This window comes from Brachyistius frenatus, unplaced genomic scaffold (genome assembly GCF_029030835.1).
Source record: "Brachyistius frenatus isolate BFR_SWC_R1_liver_20210118 unplaced genomic scaffold, ASM2903083v1 Contig_356, whole genome shotgun sequence".
NCBI lineage: Eukaryota > Metazoa > Chordata > Actinopteri > Embiotocidae > Brachyistius > Brachyistius frenatus.
Window position 1 is genome coordinate 73,087 of NW_027210955.1, and position 6,694 is coordinate 79,780.

Below are 6,694 nucleotides of genomic sequence, written 5' to 3' on the forward strand. Positions count from 1 at the left end.
TTGATCCTGACGGGGACGTGAATGTGTGTAACACCAAATGACATCTCGATCCAGCCAATGAGTGTTTAGACATTTCACAAAAAGACACGTATACCAACCTCATGTTGGTCCTATAGGGAAAGTGAGAGGCTCAATAGTCATTAGGATTCATCCTCTGGGGAGAACGATGTACTGTGTAAAGTTTCATAGCAATCCATCCATCAGTAGTTGAGATATTTCAGTCTGGATCAAAGCGGTAGACCAACAGAATGATATTTCCATCTCTGAAACCAGACTGCCAGCACGACAACACAACCCAGCAACACGGCAAAGCATGAAACGGACACGCAGGGTCTCTACAACAAAACGTGAAATAGTTACGCTTGGCGATAGTTATGCTTGGCGTGACAGTTACACATTTTGCTATGGTGGACGTGCCTCTCAGCAGTGTGAAGATAATATTCCAATCATTAGGTCACTCACTCATTTCAGGTGCTTCTGCAATTCCAGCTTATTATCTGCACTTCAGCCCAACATGACAGGACTTCATATACAGTGCAAACAATGGAGTGAGCATCACCTCCTGCTGTGCGTTTGTATGTGATTGTGAATTTGTTGCCTGAATGTCCTCCTGTTTGACATGTTTTCACCAAAACAAAGACAGACAGACAGACAGACAGACATACAGACATACAGACAGAGAAGAGGCTCTACAAAGACCTCGGGTGGAGAGAAAGCCAGGCTGACATGGCTGCTGGCATTTGAACAGTGACCTTTCTGCTGGTCTTAAGGTCCGATAGAAGCGAACACGCAGAGTCAGGCTGCGAGTAGAGAGGAGGAGGTCTTCAGGCTTTGTGAAGGCTGTCAAACAGACGCACAGATTAAGATCCCAAAGCTTCAACTCAAATGTCTCTCACAGAATCAGACGCAGCAGCACATTTTTTACAGACAGTGTTTCAGATTTTGTCTTCACTGTTTCCAACTCATAGAGAAATAACAGGTTAAAAATAAAAAATCTAATGTTTTGTTCCTTAAAAAAAACATAATTGTGGTAAAAATGTTTTGCTCTACAAAATATGAATGTCATTAATTTTCCCTATTAAAATCTGTCATTCAGGATCCCAAAGCAGCACTGAATTCAACATGGACCACTAAAAACACGACGCATTTTGAAAACACTTCAGATGTAGTGTTTTAACATGTTTTTAGGTCACACCTTTCACCAGTCCGAGCAGGAAAAACACAAGTAAATATGTAAAATGAAATTCAACATGATAAAGAATATTAAAGTAAAATAAGAATTATTACATTTCATAGATGCAAAATTGTAAATGAAAAGAATTCTAAAAATATGTAAATATATGTATATATTGTGACTTTACCTCACTTCAGCCACAATTGGCATTTAATGACAGACAGAATGGACCACAGAGAAAAGTGACTGGAACAGTTTTTACAAAAATGAAACAATTATTTATTATTGATATTGAAAAGTCTAGAAACAAAGAGTTTTTAACGGAAAGTTAATGATGACTGCAGGAAAGAAAAACAAAGAGGGAAAGAAAGAAGAGGATTTGGAAACCAGTTAAATGAATGAAACAAGATGAGGGAAAAGGGGTGAGGGTGGGAGATGGAGGTGTAACAGATAGACGAGAAGTAAAAGGATCCTGAGAGGAGAGAGAGCCGAGGGGGAGGAGACGAGGACAGATCCAGCATGGAGATATTAGCGTATCAGCTTCCGCAAGATAAAATAGGCCATCAGGATTTTTCTTTCTTCAGTGAGCAGCTGACTCTGTAATGATGTGTCTTTGTCCCTTTGAGCCTCAAAGAGCCACATTATATAAACTGATGGAGCACCACTCTGTCTGTCACTGCTGTTACAAAAAAATAATGACAGTTGTTTCAGTTATTCAGGTGAGGATTTGAAATATGTCTAAAAAGGGTCAGTGTTTTTGTCCACAGAGATGAGTATGAGCTGGGAGTACTGCCTCCAAAATCATACAGACAGATCTGGTAACTTTGGAAACTTTGGGGAAACCAAAACTAGTGTTTGAGGCTTTGGACAAAACAGTTTAGTAACATTTCTGTGAAAAAAAGGATCTGAGTGACATGTCTCATCACTTTACTTGGTTTCTCTCAGACAGGATGTAAAAGAGTTCGTAGCTTCAGGTCTGTAAAATGGTTCTGATCCAGAAGTGTCTTCAGCTGTAATACCATCGAGTGCCACTAGAGGTCGGCTCCAAAAAGCCTCCGGCTCCATAGACTCCCATTCAACTTCTCTCATCAAATCCAAAGTGAATAAAATGTGTCCATCAGTTATCTCGGTGTTGTTAGCTAAAGTCACTCCTTCTTCTTAGTTTTCTGGAGGTCCATCTGAAAATAATCCCTCATTCATTAGAAAATAATCTGGTAAATTGGTTACCACTTAGTTTCACTCTACTTTACTTCACTTCAACCCACTTCAATGTATTGAACTTCTCTTTCATTGCCGGTCACTGACTTCATAGAGTTGTGCTTTACTTTATTTCATGTCACTATTCACTATTATTTGACTTTGCTTTGTGTGACTGCACTTCACAGCAATGCACTTAACTGCAATTCACTGGAGGTAACATCAATGCACTGCACTACACTGCATGCACAGCCTCCCACTTCAACCTATTCATCCAATAGCTGTGCAACCCACTAAGTGTGCATTGACAAATTAGCAGGTCTGTCTAAGGTTCTTGGTCAGAAGATATATAATGATGAACTGTATGACATCCTTTAAACATCAGATAATTACCTCACACCAACAACTGAAGGATTTTAATTCACTTCACCTCACTGTCACCTGAGCCAGGCCTGCTGTCATTGTGTGTGCGCGTGTGCGTGTATTTCCCTCTGTCTGTCTGTTTCCTTGCAGCTACCTGGTGGGCGGGGCTAATCAATACAACTGGAAGCACCTGGCCCTCCCAGGAGTACATCAGGACCTGATCTGTCATCGTTCACTCTCCCTCAGCCGTCCGTCCGTCCGTCCGTCCGTCCTCGTCGCCCCACCCACCCACTCCTGGAGCACCATGATCTGGTTTCGGTTATTTTGTTAACATAAGTTTCTTTTGGGTGTTTCTCCCCTTTTTTTCATGGCTTGCGAGCCGCTCATCTTTACTTAAACTTCAACTCACTGAACTGCACTTGATTTAGATTCACTTCACTTAAACTTTACTATAACTGACTTTATCTCACTGCATTGCATTGGATTTGAATTTCCTTCACTCCCGCTCGCTGCAGACGACGTGCGGAGGTCCGTGCTGTCTTACGTGGGTGTTTTTGCCATCTGTGCGCATCCACAGCATTTTAAAGAAGTGAAGGCTGCTGACTCACAATAAGTGAGATCACACCAGTGTGCTGTTTTTGGGGCTGAGCAGTGTGGTATAGAGTTTACACTTATGCAAAGCTTCACTGTTCACCCAGTATATTTAAACAAGTTTTCACCTGGCGAAGGTTTGCTGAGATTCTTTTCTCATCAGCATTGTTCCAGTAACACCTGCTGAGGCGGTGCAGCACCTCTGCAGTGATTTGCTCAGAACACCAAGTCAGCCGCTATTAAAAACTGTCAGAAGAAGTGAAAATGGAGCCATGAAGACACACAGAAACAAACAAATTGATATATGAAATTACAAAATGATAAATAGCAAAATTTACAGATTTATTTTTCCTCTCTTTTATGTTTGCTTGTTTCTCTAGTTTCAGCTGTCGATTCAAACATGAGAGCGCGACATCGTGTATCACTGCACAAAAATAACTGCACATGAGCGAATTTTGACATTGATTGATTATCTGCTTGCAAAAACTTACAAGTCTCTGTAACTGTAATTTATTCTAAAAACTGAAAGTATCATTTAAAATAATTCAGTATAATAATCATGATATATACAACTACTCTAGTAAATAAGAAAACAGCATGGCTCTGAATAGGTTTGAAATTTCTAGATTTTGCATCTATTTATTGAATATACATTCTATTGGCAGTTATATTTGAGAGGATGAAATGAGTGTTTTTCCTTTGTTCTCGCTCAGCTGCAGCAGCCCACTGAGCACTTCAATAAAAAAACACAATGAAGTCATGAATCAGGCTGATCAGATTTTCATGTGAAGTCTGTGCTATGAAACCAATCAGAGGAGCTCACATCTCATGAAAGAGTCAATTAATAATCAATAGTCATTAGAGCAGAGAGGAGGGCGGATCAGAGGCCGCAGCTCCGCCCGAGCCAGATTAGCGTGAAATTACTGCACTCCACGTACTGTACACACCCACACTCATGTTTACAGCACTTCAGACAATATCATACTGACACATCCATTTCTTGGAGACTTGCCATAACCCTGATCATAACCACTACTTGCCTGATCCTAACCCAATACTTAAATCAGACCACTTATTTATGTTATGGGGACTTGCTTTTTGTAGCCGAGGGTGGAGGGTCCCTACCATGTGACGGCAAGTACCTTCGTACTGCCCGCCAATATAAACCCTGACCTTAATCTTAACCCAAACCTAACTGCAGTCTAAACTCAGATCTTCATCCTTGTATTTTTTGTATTTACAATAACGTTTGTCCCCAGAAAGGAGGCAGGTCTTCACAATGTGACTATGGAAACAGATTTATGTCCCCACAACATGTATTTGCATACAATAAAACTGTTGACTGTGTTTCTTGGTTGCTTGTATATTATATGTATATTATATATATAGATATATACTGTACTGTATGTATATATATATATATATATATATATATATATATATATATATATATATATATATATATATATATGTTGACTGTGTTTATTGGTTTGTTGTATATAATATATATAGATATTTAATGTACTGTATATATACTGTATGTACTGTGCATTTTATATTTTATATTTATATTTTTTATTTTGTTGCTTTTCTATTATATTATTCTATTCTATTATTATTTTATTCTATTGTTTCTATTACTGCTTCTGTATGTATGCTGCGGTAGGTAGGTAGGTAGGTAGGTATTTACTTTATTAATCCCCGAGGGGAAATTTTTTTCGCTACAGCAGCATACAGAAGCAATAAGATAATAATATAAATAATAGAATAAAATACTAGAATACAATAATAGAAAAGCAATAAAATAGCAGTAAATAGCAGTAAGAAATATAAATATAAAATATACAATATAAAATGCACAGTTTATACAGTACATTATATATCTATATATATTATATACAAACAAACAAACCAAGAACACAATCAACATATATATACATATATATATATATATATATATATATATACAGTACAGTATATATCTATAAATATTATATACAAACAAACCAAGAAACACAGTCAACAGTGTTTTTGTACTGTGATGGATTTTGTCAGAGGTGAGTTATTGTACAGTCTTATTGCAGTGGGCAGGAATGATCTCCTGTATCAGGAATGATCTCCTGTATCAGGAATGTACAGGAATGTCTCCTTATCAGTAATGATCTCCTGTATCAGGAATGATCTCCTGTATCAGGAATGATCTCCTGTATCAGTAATGATCTCCTGTATCAGGAATGATCTCCTGTATCTGGAATGATCTCCTGTATCAGGAATGATCTCCTGTATCTGGAATGATCTCCTGTATCAGGAATGATCTCCTGTATCTGGAATGATCTCCTGTATCTGTCCTTGTGACAGCGGAGCTGGAGGAATCTTTTGGAGAAAGTGCTCCACTGTCCCTGCAGCAGGTGGTGGAGAGGGTGGACAGGATTATCCAATATGGACAATAGTTTGTTCAGCGTCCTCCTCTCCACCACCTTTTCCAGGCTGTCCAGTTTGTAGCCGATGATGGAGCCGGCCTTCTTAACCAGTTTGTTAAGTCTGTTGGTGTCTCCGGCTCCAATGCTGCTCCCCCAGCAGACCACAGCGAAGTACAATGCACTGGCCACAACAGATGGTAGAACATCTCCAACATCTCGCTGCACACATTGAAGGATCAAAGTTTCCTCAAGAAAAAGAGTCGACTCATCCCCTTCTTGTAGACAGCGTTGATGTTGGTCTTCCAGTTCAGTCTGTTGTCATGGACACACCCAGGTACTTGTACTCCTCCACCATGTCCACCTCCTCTCCCAGAACTCTCAGCGGTTGTGGAGCCGTCGTCGTCCTCCTGAAGTCGACCACCATCTCTCTGGTCTTGGCCACGTTCAGGAGCAGCTGATTCCTTCCCGCCCACTCCACAAAGTCCTCCACTACTGCCCTGTACTCATCCTCCCGTCCGTCCCTTATACATCCTACCACTGCAGAGTAATCAGAGAACTTCTGCAGATGTCTTGACTCTGAGTTGTACTGGAAGTCAGTTGTGTATAAGGTGAACAGGAAGGAGACAGAACAGTTCCCTGAGGAGCTCCAGTACCACTGACCACCGTATCAGACAGCACACTGCCCAGACGGACAAACTGTGGTCTGCCTGTCAGGTAGTCCGTGATCCAGGAGACGGTGGACGTGTCCACCCCCACCACCTGCAGCTTCTCACTCAGCAGCAGTGGTTGGATGGTGTTGAATGCACTGGAGAAATCAAAGAAAGTGATTCTCACAGATTCACCGGTTCCATCCAGGTGAGACTGAGCTCGTTGCAGCAGGTAGATGATGGCATCGTCCACTCCCACATGAGGCTGGTACGCAAATTGCAGAGGGTCCAGAGAAGATTTC